General features: G+C 36.5%; 1 protein-coding gene and 1 long non-coding RNA gene across 9 annotated transcripts in view; one reads left to right on the top strand and one right to left on the bottom strand.

Annotated features, from left to right (window-relative positions):
- The first annotated feature begins 535 nt into the window (after positions 1–535).
- The window catches only part of LOC5565862 (transient receptor potential-gamma protein), a 535,758-nt gene continuing 522,495 nt past the window's right edge, over positions 536–13,798 (top strand). For 3 of the 8 annotated variants that reach the window (XM_021847938.1, XM_021847942.1, XM_021847937.1), the window contains exon 1: positions 541–1,253. The gene's annotated coding sequence lies outside the window, so the exon portion shown is untranslated. Of the gene's footprint in view, positions 1,410–13,798 lie in introns of all 8 variants that reach the window. The other 5 variants (XM_021847940.1, XM_021847939.1, XM_021847945.1 and 2 more) reach the window with 4 other exon arrangements.
- On the bottom strand, positions 9,717–10,291 carry LOC110677142. Its single transcript, XR_002500985.1, has 2 exons — positions 9,934–10,291; positions 9,717–9,863 (listed from the first exon to the last, which is right to left on the bottom strand). It is a non-coding gene; the product is annotated as an uncharacterized LOC110677142 (long non-coding RNA).

The following is a 13,798-nucleotide window of genomic DNA, read 5'->3' as shown; positions in this document are numbered from 1 at the left end:
GTCTCAGATGGCGATTTTCCTGGAAACGGCGAAATGTTGCCGATTTGGGTGGTCCTCATTGAGTAGGATGGCCCAATGTGATCAAACTTTAAAAATGTTAGTTACAAGCTTGTTTGCGCTTTAATTCAGCAGTAGCTTTTGGGGGTCAAAATGAACAAGTTTGGGAGTGTAACTAAAACTTTCCTAACTAATTCCGTAGTACAGGACTTCAAAAATACTCTAAATTGCAAAAATCTTGAATTTGCTTGGAACTTAAACATTTCATAAGTTATCGGCGTGATTGCTTTAATTTGTTATCGAATTGCTCTTCGAAGAGTCTTCAATTACGAACATCTTCTCTAAAGATCAACGAGAACTAATAAAAACATTTGTCCCACTAAATAGACGATTCAGACCACTGTGCGTCGGTTGTAACGGCGCGGCAGGATGTGGCAGCACGATTTCATTTTTTCGCAAAATTCGCGATCCATACAAAACCGAACGAGGGGCCCACCGGTATGTACTACTGGATTTGCGATTGTTCCCGTGACAGGGCTGTGGGTGCACAGTCGGTTCGATTCCAGGCTTCTGCCGTTCAGTCTCCGGGCACTTACGAACGAGAGCGGACGTGAAAAGTGGAAATCTCTCTCCCTTCCTTTTCCAAGAGGCAGCACTACTGACTTCTAGCATTTTGGTGGATTGTTGTTGGACTTGGTAGGAAAAGTGCAATATTGTGTTCTATTTGGTTTAACCAGTGTCTCAGCGGGAGGGGAGTGTGTTTGTACGAGGGGGGCAAGAGTCGTTTTTCTAGTGGATTAATTGGCTGGACCAAACGGATCTAGTAGGCCAGTGGCATACTACGATTGCGAAGGTCGGAGATCTGCATCGCAAGCAGGCTGCTTTGATGTCTAGTACGTGTAGAACGTCTAGTTAAGGTGCAATTGGTGGAAAATGGAGCCGCTTGGTGGTTTGTAGCTGGTGGGAAACAGAAGAAACAATAAAAAAATAACGACCAGAAGATAAATCATCCACTTTTGGTCGACCAGCAGTGACGGTGATCGGAAATCATTTGTGGAATACAAACGGTGTACGAGAATAGAGATGCTGCGTGCGTTCAAAGGGAAAATCGGTTAATGGCAAAACGTGAGATTTGAAGAAAAATGTTCAGTGCGCGGTGAACAGCAGGAAGTTGTGTGAAAATTGCTCACTTGTGCAAAGTATACCTCCCCATCGTTGGAATGCAGCCTGAGGAGTAGAAAAAGAAGAAAAAACAAGTTCGTGATGAGTAAATCGCTTAAGATGAAAAAGTGAAATAGTACACTTCAGCACAGTTTCAGTTCCTTCATTGGGAACAGACAAACCAACGGATATAGGAGGAGATAGATGCAGTGAAAAGCTCTGCTGGCTGGCGTTCTGTTTTTCGGATCTAAGTGAATATGAGTGGAAAGGGGCATTAAACGGTTTCGAGCGAGTGTGGCATTGAGAAGAACAGCCGAGCAAGAGATCTGTTGGCGCCATCCGAGTTAAAGAAGAGCGTGTGGCACTTTTCCTAGGCATTGAACCGGAGACTCCAAAAGGGCTGCTAGCAGCGTTTATGATGGATGGGGTTTATTTGTTCAAACGAGGATGGAAGACACTTTCGACCGGCTTCTTCGCATGCTGACCCATAAAACGGGGATGAATTGCTCACTGACAGGCGGTTAAGATGTGGTTCGAGGATTGTTCTTGAGAAGTCCATTTTTGATACATTTGGGTTGGCGCGACGGACGTTTCCATTACCATGGGTACATATTGGTGAAGTGATTTTATGAACTTGATTTTAATATGCAATCAATCGTAGTAGATGAATAAGTTGGCACTTTGTTCTCATGAGAAATTCTGGTGTGATTCGACTGGATTTCAAAAGAGATTTCGAAACATCTCAGAACTATTTCTGTTGCTCGTCTTTTTTCCTGGCATTACGTCTGAACTAGGAAAAAGCCTGCTTCTCAACTGATTTTTTTCTTTATAATATGCTTATTTCTGCATGTGTGGCATGCACGGAAATACTCTTTGCCCTGGGATGTCGAGAACATTTCCATTATGAAAAAATTTCAACCGGTGGGATTCGAACCTATTACCTTTAGCTTGGTCTGGCTGAATAACTGCGCATTTACCGCAACGGCTTTCTGGTCCTATAATGAATATTTATAACAGTTTAAATGTTGGACATCAAATTTAAAATCAATTGAAATTTAATCAATTTCATTGGGGACGGACCTGGTGTAGTGGTTAGAACACACGCCTCTCACGCCGAGGACCTGGGATCGAATCCCATCCTCGAGTTAGTCACAAAAAAAAAAATTCAGTGAAGGCAGAGCTAAAAATCTCGTTAATAAAGATAGAAAAAAAATCAATTTCATTATTTAAGTAATGTTGAAAGCCCATAATAACAATAATTGATATTGTATTCATGGGATGTTAAAATGCTACTTGCAGCATCATATTTTCAAAACTTTAAATATTTATTTCACAATAACTTTTTCGGTTTTGATATAATTGCACATTTTTTTCACATGTTCTTCAAAACTCTTTTATTTTTAGAATTTGTATCGGTTTTGATCATTGTTCATCTGGATCCAGAGACATACCAAAATTCCTTGGGGGACCGATGCGTAGCAATAATCCACGTAAATAACTCAGGCTACAGTTTTTTTTTTCTCATTTTCGGTTATTCGCTTTTCAAAACTATACTTTAATGCGAGTCTGTTGTGGAAAAACGAAATTAATCGGTGCAACCGTTTTTGAGTAATGAGCTTTTGGGTTTTTTTGGTACCACTCCGACCGTAACAAAATTTTGAAAACTTCAGAAACCATTATACCGTAACACCGCGATGTAATGTAACTTGATTTTTATTTTCGTTACGTTATATCGAAGTTACTTTATATCGAAGCATTTTTTTTTCAACGGGTGTTTTTTATGAGAAAATAAATATAAACATGAAATTGTTCACCTAGCAGGCGTTGTAAGTCTGACATCCATTTTTTTTATTCAATATTTCACCTTTTCCCTAAGATATTGATTCTTACTTAAGTCTACTGAAGTGCTCCCAAAAAATATCCTTGGAATAATCCGGAGAGAAGCTCTAAAAGAAATACCTAAATGAGATTTTAAACGAATTTTGAAAAAAGTTAATGTTGAGTAGGAATAGTCCATCAACATTTCTAGTGCATTGTGGTCAATTTCGATCCAATGTATTGATGGATTTTCTGGACAAATTCTGGACATATAAGTTTTTGTAATAGAAAAATCCGTGGAAATACTTTAAAAATTTCTCGGAGAAATCACTGGAAAAACCCATTGAGAACTTTCTTTCTTTCATAATGAAATTGCTGGAAATATTTTGAGAGGACTTTTATTCAGGTTTTTGAAACGAACACGATTTTTTGGAATAAATCCTACAGTATTCCAATGATAATGACTGGATTGTTCCTTAAAACGGCTGCTGAAAGATGCATGAGAAATGGCTGGAATAATCTATGAAGGAATCTCTAAACAAATTAATGCTGGAACTCCGGAAACAATTTTAATATATCGTAGGCAGATTGAAACAGATTCAAAAATCCATTTAAAATCTTGAATTTCTCCAACTTGATGTGGTTTTTGATCAATGGCACAGAAACTATTCGAAAAATTCAAAATCCTCGAATCTAGAATTCCCTAGACACATTTCCTACACATATTCTAGTTGGTTTTTTGAATGATCCCTAATAATTCTTCTTATTTTTTCTGGCATTACGTCCCAACTAGGACAATGCCTGCTTCTCAGCTTAGTGTTCTTATGAGCACTTCCACAGTTATTAACTGAGAGCTTTCTATGCCAATTGACCATTTTTGCATGTGTATATAGTGTGGCAGGTACGAAGATACTCTATGCCCTGGGAAGTCGAGAAAATTTCCAACCCGAAAAGATCCTTGACCGGTGGGATTTGGACCCACGACCCTCAGCTTGGTCTTGCTGAATAGCTGCGCGTTTACCGCTACGGCTATCTGGGCCCCCTAATAGTACTACTGGTGAAATTCCTGGAGGAATGTTTGAATCATTTCTTGGTGGAACTCCTGGAGATTTTTTTGATGGAATTGCTTAAGGAATCCATAAGCCGGGAATCTGTTGAGTCAATACTGATCAAATGTTTATATAAACTCTTGGGTGAATCTCTGAATTCACTTTGTGAAAAAATGTGGTGGAATCCTTGGAACCATTTCTGTAGGAATTCTTACAAGTTTTTATCGATAAATATCAGGAAAATCACTAAGCGGATTATCGGGGGGAATTTCAAAAATACTTGGTAGGACACTTGAAGATATTCCAGGATCAATTTCTGGAACAACTTATGAATCTTTATAGGTATTTTAAGAGGCTCCATTGAGAAATTATTGGATGAATCTCTCAAAGCACCCAAGGAATGATTTCAGTAGAAATTTGTAAAGGAATTGAATGCTAAATTTTTTAATGAATTTTTGTTTTTGCTTAATAATACGATATAGCATGTTATTGCAACTACTTTAGCAATATTTTCCAGCTCATATAACGGGTATAACATATATCAACTTTAATTTAAAAATAAAGCTCCACATAACCTTTACATTTTTGAGCATGTTTGACGTTCACTTTGTCGACAAAAATGCCATACGGGTTTTAGTTTTAGCACTGGGGTTGTTCCTATCTGACTTTTCAGAACTGACACGGAAAACAGAATATACCTAAAATTTGAGCTTAAACCAAGAGTTCCAATTGGAACAGGAGCCTATTTAAAAAAAAAAAACATCAAATTCTTGGAGAGCTCATTTGAAGAATATATGAGGTATTTCCAAATACACACGCAGATGTAATTTTCGCAATTCTAGCAATGCTAGAAACTTTCACCTAACCCGGCTATCTGGGGAGCACATGGGGTTTAGGTTCTGTGGTTCTCAGTTAACGGTCTATTACGGTCTACTGCGTCATCCAGGAGTTTTATCAGAAAATACTCTAAGAATTTATTCAAGGATTACATTAGGAAAATCTTTACCTTGATTCATCTAGGAAAATCTCTTTATTAATTCCTCCGGATATTTTTCCCAGTGATTTGTCCCGAAATTTCTCCATGGATTCCTCTGAGGATTATCCAGAGATTCCTCCAGAAATTTCTCTTGAGGGATTTTTCCAGGGATTCCTCTCACATAATCTACACAGTGATTCTTTCAGGGATTGCTCCAAGGGCTACTTCGAGAGTTTCTCCAAGGATTCTTCCAAAAATGCCTCCAGAGATTTCTGCAGCAATTAACCCAGATCCTTCACAGAAATTTATCCAGGTGATACTTTAGAGATTCGAACAGGATTTTATCCTGAGATTATCTCCAGGGATTCTTCCTAGAAAAATATTTATGGGGATTTCTCGAGAGATTTATTCTGCAATTGTTTGAGAAATTTTTCAAAAAATTACTCCAGAAAAATCTCTACATGAGTTCCTCTAAAAATTGTTCCACAGATTTCTTCAGGAATTCCTCAGGTATTCCAGAGAGTCCCTAAAGATTTTTTTCTAATGATTTTTCAAGAAATCTTCCAGGGATTTCCAAGGATTCCTAAAGGGATTCTCCCAGAGATTCTTCTAGAGTTTACTCTAAGGATTTCGTTATGTAGATTTCTCCATATTGTTTTCTAGAGGGGATCATCCAGTGGGACCTTTCTTAACCGAGTGGTTTAAGTCCGCGGCTACAAAGCAAAGCCATGCTGAAGGTCTCCCGGTCGGTCCAAGATCTTTTCATGGACATTTCTTTGACTTCCCTGGGCATAGAGTATCATCGTACCTGCCACGTTATACGATATACGGATACGAAAACGGCAACTTTGGCCAAGAACGTTCTTAGTCAATAAACGTGGAAGTGCTCATAAGAACACTTAGCTTAGAAGCAGGCTCTGTCTTCCTCTGGGGCGTTGTCCAGGGTCCCAGAAGGCACTTTTAGGGTAATTTGGTCGGTGAGCAGACAGACTGGACTAGATGATTTTTTGGCGTTCTAAAGATACGTTAAATACTCCATCAGTTCTGATTTTTCCGATGTCATTTTGATTCGGCTGCATTATCAAATAGGCAAGTTCCATTATAACAGCAAATAATGCAAAACCTTAGACATTTGAAATGACAAGCGTACGTTTTTCTGAAACCATGAAAAAGTACTTGGTTCAGTCAGTCTGAACACCGACCATTTCTGATTACATCCTTGAAGGAATTCATATGAGAATCTCAAGAGGAATTTGAACAAGTATTTTCGGTAGCCCAAAAAGAATGTCTGGAAAAGGTATCTCGGGGAATTCATGGAGGATTACTTAGAAAAATCTTGGGAGTGATTTTCATGGAGACATCCTTGGGAGAATTCATGAAAGAAAATATTAAAGTAATTTATTGTTGAATTCCTGGAGGAATGCCTCACGAAAGTTGTGAAATAGTCCTGGTAAAATCCCTGGAGGAATCCGTGGATAAATATCCGGAATAATTCCTAGAGAAATCTCGAGAAGTCTATCTGGGTAAATTTCTGCAAGTGTGTTGGGAGTAGACCTGTGCGCCGCCGCGCCACGCCGTCGCCGCCGATAAATTTTACTTCACGCCGACGCCGCATGAGGTACCGGCGGCGCGCCATACGCCGGTCAGCACGTCGCCGCCGATTTTGTATTTTCACGCCGATCGTTAATGCAGCTCGAAAAAAATAATCCTTTATCAAGAAATGCTCCACATACTTTTAGATGGCGTCGTTGGTATGTATGTATATAAACAATCCACAACATCTTAAAAAATATTCTCACAGAAATTCATCAGGGTTTTTCCATGGATTTTTCTAGTGGATCCTTCAATAATTTTTCTATAACTCCATCGAGAATCCTTCCAAAGGTATCTCCTGATTGTTTTCAACAACCCTGGAATACCTACAAAGATTTCTTTGTGAACACTTCTAAGATTTCCTTACTAATTACTTGTGCTGGGACTTCGGTATACCTATAAAACCGGAGATTCTTCTAAAAACGCTTACAGATATTCCTTCAACAATTCTCTTCACGGTGGTTTGCGAATACCCTTTAATGAGTGAAAATTTACTCATTTCCGCTAGAAGTGCCTCTCCACATTTAATGGGTAAACACGGTTCACTCATTAAAGAGTAAAGGCAGTTTATGTCATAGGATGGGTAATTTTTTACCCTTTATGCAAAACGGTCCCGCATTGAAAAATGGGTGAAAAAATACCCATTTCGAAAATGATAAGAGGACAATCATAAATTTGAAGATTATTCACGTTTTCATTAAGTAAAACAATTGAGGAATTATAGTTTTGGTTTATTTTATCACAAGGAACATACGGGAAATATATGCAAGCACTTTTACGGGAAATATATGCAAGCACGTATCGATGTAACATTGTGCCGGAAACAAAGGCGATGCCAAGCCGGTGCAACCCTCCAAGTAATATGAAATTCCCTTAAAAACAACAACAATTTTAGTTATTTGAATATATATTCGAAACGAGCATCACTCACCGCTTTTATGGAATATCCCGGTACTTAATAAAAGAGATAATATGAAATGAATCAAGAAACACGAAATTTTTCTCCGCAAATCGACTAACTATTTTTCACCCATTTATCAGAGTCTATGAATGGAGAGTTGCGCGAAGAGACTTCTTTGAATGGTTGTTCTTCTTCGTCTTCGAAAAAAGCCCCTATCTGTTTTGCTGGTCTGCTCGATAGGTAGACGGTTTGACAGTTCGATAGGTAGATTTGGTTTCACTCTTCGCGCAACTCTCTATTCATAGACTCTGCCATTTATGAGATCGACAATGGTTTTAAAAATAGGGTACTTTTTTACTCTTTTGAGTTTTCAAATTCACCCATGTTTTGACAGATCGGTACGCTATTCGATAATGGGTATTTTTTCACCCATTAAAGGGTAATCGCAAACCACCGTGTTCCCGCTAGATTTCGAGAAAACTAATCATAAATTTCCAACAGATATTCTTAAAAAAATCCATCATGCGTATGCCCAGAAATTTTCATAAAGTTTTTTCGATATGTTTGTTTTTTGGGAAATCCTATAATGATTTCTTTATAAATAACTTCAGAGCTATTTCTTAGATTTCTCTGATATTTGAAGAATTTATTAATTATTTTAAATGAATTATTTTAAAGATTTTCTTCATTTAGGAGAAGAAATCCATTTAGGGAAAAACAATTCAATTAGGATTTTTGTAAAGTATTCATTTAGAGATTTAATACATTCCGTCTTGAATATTTAATTTTGTTTCCTAAATTTCTGTAGGAGTTTTTTTTAAGATTCCTCCAGAAATAACTTCAGGAATTATCCTTGCAAATTGAAATTATCCAGAGATTTGTTTGAAATATCCTACCGATATTACCGATGGATTTTTGACAAATCTCCGAAAGAAATTCTAAAATTATTTATCTAAGCACCACTCCAAGCATTATTTCAGGGATAATTTAAAACGATTATGTAGAGATCCATATCGAAATCACTCCAAGGTATCCTTCAAGAATTATTTGTCTCCTGTCATTCTGCAGCGTTTTTTTTATATATTTTTTTCAAAGGGTTTCTTCAAACATTACATGGGTATGGGATAACTGGATTTTTTAACAATTTATATCGAATGAAATTCGCTAGAGATTACTCTAGGTTTAGAATATTTCTAATGGAATCTTCAAGGGTTTCTCCAGAGATTCATACTGAATTTAATATTTGGATTACTCCAAGAAATTGATCGAGTATTCGTCCATCGACTTCTTCAGGAATAGAAAGGGTTGTTCCTATACTTTTCTAGTGATTTCTCATTTTGTATATACAAGAACTTCTTTTATTAAGGCATTCATTCAAGAAATTCTTGCAGAATATTGTTCAGATATCTCTCATTGTACAAATGCATTAGAAACATATTGCCTAATGCTTCATGTAATTAATTGATTATGCTACATTAACAATATATGTATCAGGGTTGTTAACGTTAATTAACGATTAACGCCGTTTCGTTAATTCGTTAACGTTGATTGTAACGCTTAACGAATCTTCCGTTGACTCGTTTCAAATTGTTGATTAACGGTAACGTTAACGTTTAGCGTTGATTTAACGTTAACGGCTTCGTTATTCTTAACGTTAACTATATGGTATCTGGATATTGTGATACCTAGCTTAAGCAGGATTGAAAATCTTTTTTTTTAATGCAAAGGGGTCTAAGTGACAGTTTGAACGATTTTTAGTTAAATATACTGAAATGTTCTCATGTTTTCAAGCTTTACAACAGTATTTCGAAATGATTTTTTCCTTGAATATTTCTTTTAGAATAATTTGTAGGAGATTAGCTTGTTTTTTTTTACTTTTATATATTTTTATGGAATAAAAAAATGCTGGAAAACTCCAATTACCTCAACTGAGTACATGGGGAAGAGCATAGAATAAAACAGTTTGGTCAATATAACTTAAATAAATATTTATTTTTTTATATAATACATTATTAAAAACTTATGTTTGTATTTCGAAGTGCTCAACAAATGTTCTTGATAAACTTGAAAGAATCCAACTGCCTGCGCTACGAAGTGTTGTTGAAAACATGGCCTTGAATTAAAACAAACTGAAAGTTTTTTCTGGTTCATACAGTACTTATGGACATGAATTGATCCTTGATGAAGCAGCGTGGTCAGAGAGTTTGTCGTTTCATGTTCATACTGATTCGTAGATACTTTCTACCAGATCAATTTCTGTCCGTCAACAGGAGAAACCATCTGGAAGACTTAAGCGGCACACTTGAGATCGGCGTCGTCGTTTATCCAATTGAGAACTCGGTTTATAGGTATACCACTGTCGGTCTTGCTATAGAACGGGTAAAAACATGGATTAAGGGCTAGAAGTCTTCTTTTTATGGTGGAATCCGAATTCTTACTTGATGACCACTCAATGATCCCGTTTCAATATCCTAGTGCTGAAATTTTACGGATCAGCGCGTGTCGTGACTTGGAGCCGCTTGAGTACTGGATTGAGACGACGGAAGCCACCGTCTGATTAGAAATACAGCGAAAACGTGTGACAGATCGGTACAATCAAGCTGATTGTTGAATGCAGAATGATGAATTTTCCTTAGAAACGGGCATGCATAGAAACGATTTGTTTATGGAAATAACAAAAATTCTCCGCAGCTCCATGAATCTCATAATCAACGATCAATTAGCGATACCCGTTAACGTTAATTAAGAGGAAAATAACCATCATCGTTTTACAAATTTTCAAAACCAGTTTTTTTGCTCAAAATTTAAGCAATGTTCAAGAAAATCTATCAATGCATTGAACTTGCTATCTGGATTGCGATGATAGATTTCTATGAGGATTTCTTTAAATTTGAACGAAAAAACTGTTTTTTTGTTTTTGATGATTGCTGATGATTGAATGATGGATTCTTGAGCCTTAAACGCAACCCGTTGACGTTGACGCTAACTGCTATGAAAATCAACGCAACGGCGTTAACGTTGACCAACAAACAATTTAACGTTAACGGCGTTGATCGTTGATTAACGTTAACAACCCTGATATGTATATTGAAGTATCCCTGAAAAAATCCTTGATGAATTCCTGGACTGACACTTTGGCGAGTCTGAAGAGACACGGACACCGTCTTCAGTTGTACATATTACATTGTACACCAGACAATGGACAAGCATGATCCAATGGCACAGCCAAGAAAAAATCCGAAAGAAAAGTTTTAATAGCTGAAGCGGGGAACCAACAACCCATGACACGATGATTATCCATAAAAAAAATGTTTTTTTTCATAATTGGTTAGTGATTTCTTTTAAGTTTTTCTAATGGCATTTCAATAATAATTGTTGAGGAAAACATCGAGAAACTTTGTTCATAACTCAAGATGATAATCTGGGCAAAATGTAGTCATTGAAAAACGTTCATGGAGGAGTTCTTATAAGTGAATAACAGAAGAGCCCATTTTAAAAATTCTTTGGACATTGTTAAAAATTGTGTGATTTCCCCCTTCCCGTCGCATTTATTCAATATAGACTTTTGAAAATTATCTCTAGCCATCTAGACCAGATTGACGCTTCTTAAGCAATCAAGAGTTTTTCTGACTACATCCTTGCGACAGCTGGAAGGTGTTATAGGAGAATATGCTTATCATAGACATTTGCAGGCACCTCTACAATTAAACAAATTGCAAAAAAAACGTTAAATTTCATACATTATTCTACAAGAAGAAGAAAGAAGTAATACCGCCGTGCGGGGTGACATTGGGCCTGACCGCCTCTTTCGATGCATCTCATGGCTGGTAGAAACATCGTAAAACTTATCTATGACCATGTATTGGCTATTTTTAATGTATTCTTGAAGCTTGATTCCTTGTTTACATTATTCGAACATTAGCTTGCTGTAAAAATATTGGCCCAATGTCACCCCGCACGACGGTAATAATTAAAATTTATCTCAATGATTCTGCAAAATCTAAGCTATTTTTTGCCATTCGATTTCATTCTTACGAATATAACTAAAAATTTTGCAGAAATAAAATCGAACATTGTGTCCTTAATGTATCGATTGTGCTTTCATCAATAGGTTCATATATGCCAAAGGAATGTCGCAAGCAGTTTATTCAAGAATTAGATAAAAAAAAATCTAACGGTATTCTTGTGAAAAAAAACCCACAAAAATGAAAAAAGTTAAGAAATTTCAGCGACAACACCTACAACATTTGTTACTAGTATTTACTCCTCGTGTTGCTTCAACGATTCCAGCACTGAAGAAGGCATCCCCATTTTGGCAACATAAAAATCACGCCTTGTTGCTTAAATCGTAAGGCACTGTATTCATTTAGGTAGGGTAGGTGTACCAGTTATGAACATAATGGTTCCCAATTTCGTCAAACGTGATATTTTGATTATTTTCAAATTTTTGATCATTATGTGTGTATAAGCAGCTTGACATCAAATATATCTTGATGCTGAAACATTAAAAATATTCAAAATGTGAAAGTTTTCGAGAAGACACATATGTCTAAATAGGGAACCACTATGGCTATAACTGGCACACTTTCCCTAGTTATTAAATTTCTACACACACTACATCATAATACACAAGTTTTTCCAGAAACTGCTCCATGCGTTCCTTACGAGATTCTTCTAAATAAATCTCTCTGGACTCCGCATTGAATCCTCTAAGGTATGGTCTTACGATTCAACCCAAAATTTCAGTAATAGTTACAATAATGATCAGAAGAGTGCTTCTGGCACTTATATTATGCGAATTTTTCCATATAGTACTAATAGATTGATATTTTCCAGAACTCTTGCAACTATACCTGCAAGGATACTACGAATAGTTCCTCCAAATGTTCTGCAAAAGGTTCTCCAAATATTCTTGTTTTTTTTTTTTAATATTCCTGGGAATGCTTTTATGGTTATTTTTTTCCAAAAAACATTCCAGGATATATCTCTAGATTTTGTCCAGTGATTATTAAAAAACATAGAATGTATTTTTTTAAATTGCAATTGGAAAACTCTTTGATCGGAATTAATTTGTATGCTCCTCACAGGATCCGCATTGCAAGATACGAGTACGGCAGAGCGCGGTTGCCGTGAAATAAATATTGAAATCGATACTCGCACAAGCACAATGCAAATTCCGAAATAATCGTAGTTAATTCTTTGAATTAAGTTCCCGTTTAACATGTATTCTGCAAATATTTAATCAGACATCCATCATTTTTGCTTCCAAGAATATCTCTATTAGTTCTTTCCATGAGAAAATCATCGAATCACGAAGTTTTACAGCTAATACGGAACAAAAATTTGGAGCCCAAACTGTCGTAGCGTTAAACGACAACCAGAGATTAAATTTTGAGAAAATTGAGATTAACTCTCACTAATCGCTCTCTGTAACAATCATGATCCGCTGCGCATCATAAGAGTTAGTTTATCGTATATCGCTACAGTTCTCTGCTACAATGCATGATAAAACCCATCTAAACGAGCACTGAACCTTGGACACTATTTTTATATGATGTTTGGGGATTGCTCATCATGCCAGTAACCCCAAAGTCTACCCCACATGGTAAATAAGCAAAATAGGATTTTATCAGAACTCTGCTTCACTGCTGTTGTTTGGCAAGTTTGTTACAACTTTCGAAATATTGCCGATCATGTGCCGATACAGATGTGATGTTTTTCTTCGCTTATTTTGATCGCGCTTCGAAATCAATTGAGAACAAGTCCTGTAATGCCTGCGTACAACTACTCAGCCAGATCATGCTAATGGTGGATTCAAATCCTACAACTCGGGGATTTTTTATAATTTTCTCGACTCCCCAGGGTATAAAATATCTTAGTACTTGTCATACAAAACTGTAAAAACGTCAATGGGGTCCTTAAGGCCTGTCTCAAACTAAGTGCCAAACGTCAAAAACACATGTTTACTCAATTTTTTAATGTTTTTCTTTTGTTCAAGCCTAAAAAATATTGTTTATGTTTTCTTAAGATTTTGTCACAACCCTTGGCTTAAACTCAAATTTTGGGTATATTTTGTTTCCCGTCTCCCTTCCGAAATGTCAGATAGGAACAACCCCAGTGTGAAAACTAACAGCCCTGTGGTGTTTTTGTCAACTAAGAGAACGTCAAACATGATCGGAAGTGTCAAGGTTCATTTATGGACCAAATTTTTAAATTTAAGTTTAAATATGATATAGCCGTTATTTGAGCGAGATAAAATGCTGAAATAGTTACAATGACGTGTTCTTACGTGTTATTCAATAA

This window comes from Aedes aegypti, chromosome 2, assembly GCF_002204515.2.
Source record: "Aedes aegypti strain LVP_AGWG chromosome 2, AaegL5.0 Primary Assembly, whole genome shotgun sequence".
NCBI lineage: Eukaryota > Metazoa > Arthropoda > Insecta > Diptera > Culicidae > Aedes > Aedes aegypti.
The sequence above is the reverse complement of the archived record's forward strand: the minus strand, read 5'-3'. Positions and strand labels throughout refer to the sequence as shown.